The sequence below is a fragment of the Symphalangus syndactylus genome, chromosome X, assembly GCF_028878055.3.
Source record: "Symphalangus syndactylus isolate Jambi chromosome X, NHGRI_mSymSyn1-v2.1_pri, whole genome shotgun sequence".
Lineage (NCBI taxonomy): Eukaryota > Metazoa > Chordata > Mammalia > Primates > Hylobatidae > Symphalangus > Symphalangus syndactylus.
In genome coordinates this window covers 62965042-62966199 of record NC_072447.2, presented here as the reverse complement: position 1 = coordinate 62966199, position 1158 = coordinate 62965042, and positions in this window count along the sequence as shown.

Below are 1158 nucleotides of genomic sequence, written 5' to 3'. Positions count from 1 at the left end.
GGCTGCTAAAACAGAAATACCAACTTACCCCATAGCATTTACACAAGATCAAGAGTCTCATAACCTGATATTCAAAATGTCCAGCATGTAAATTGAAATTACTCAGAATATGAAAAACCAGGAAGATAGGGGAACTCAAATGGGGAAAGACAATCCACCGACACCAATGCTAAGACAGAAATGTTGGGATTATCTGGCAAAGCCTTTAAAGATGCTATTTTAAAAATGCTTAAACAAGCAATTATGAACACTTTTGAAACAAGTAAAAACAGAAAGTCCTGGCACAAAAAAAGAATATTTAAAGAAGAAACAAATGGAAATTTTAGAAGTGGAAAATATAATAACCAAGGAAATAAATTCTCACTGAATGGATTCAATAGCAGAATGGAGGCAAGAAAAGAGTTTGTGAACTCAAAGAGATAAATAGAAATTGTTCTATCTGGCCAAGGGCAGTGACTTATACCAGTAATCTTAGTACTTTTGCAGGCTGAAGTAAGAAGATAGATGGCTTGAGGCTAGGCATCTGAGACCAGCCTGGGCAACATAGTGAGACTCGTCTCTACAAAAAAAATAAAACTAGAAAAATAACAACAGCCCAGGCCCAGTGGCTCACGGCTGTAATCCCAACACTTTGGGAGGCCAAAGCGGATATATCACCTGAGGTCAGGAGTTCGAAACCAGCCTGGCCAACATGGTGAAACCCCATCTCAACAAAAATTACAAAAATTTAGCCAGGCATGGTGGTGGGCACCTGTAATCCCAGCTACTTGGGTGAATGAGGCAGGAGAATTGCTTGAACCAGGGAGGCGGAGGTTGCAGTGAGCTGAGATCATGCCACTATACTCCAGCCTGGGCGAAAGGAGCAAGACTCTGTCAAAAAAAAAAAAAAAAAAAAAAAACCTTAAAAATAGCTGAGTGTGATGATACATGCCTGTAGTCCTAGCTATTGTGAATGCTGAGAATGGAGGATCCCTTGAGCCCAGGAGTTCAAGGCTGCAGTGAGCTATGATTACACCACTACACTCCAATGTGGGCAACAGAGTGAAACTCTGTCTCTAAAACAAAACAAAAAGAAATTGTTCAATATAAACAAGTCAGAGAAAGAGACTGACAGAAAAATGAATACAACCTCAAGGACCTGTAAGAAAATACTAAAAC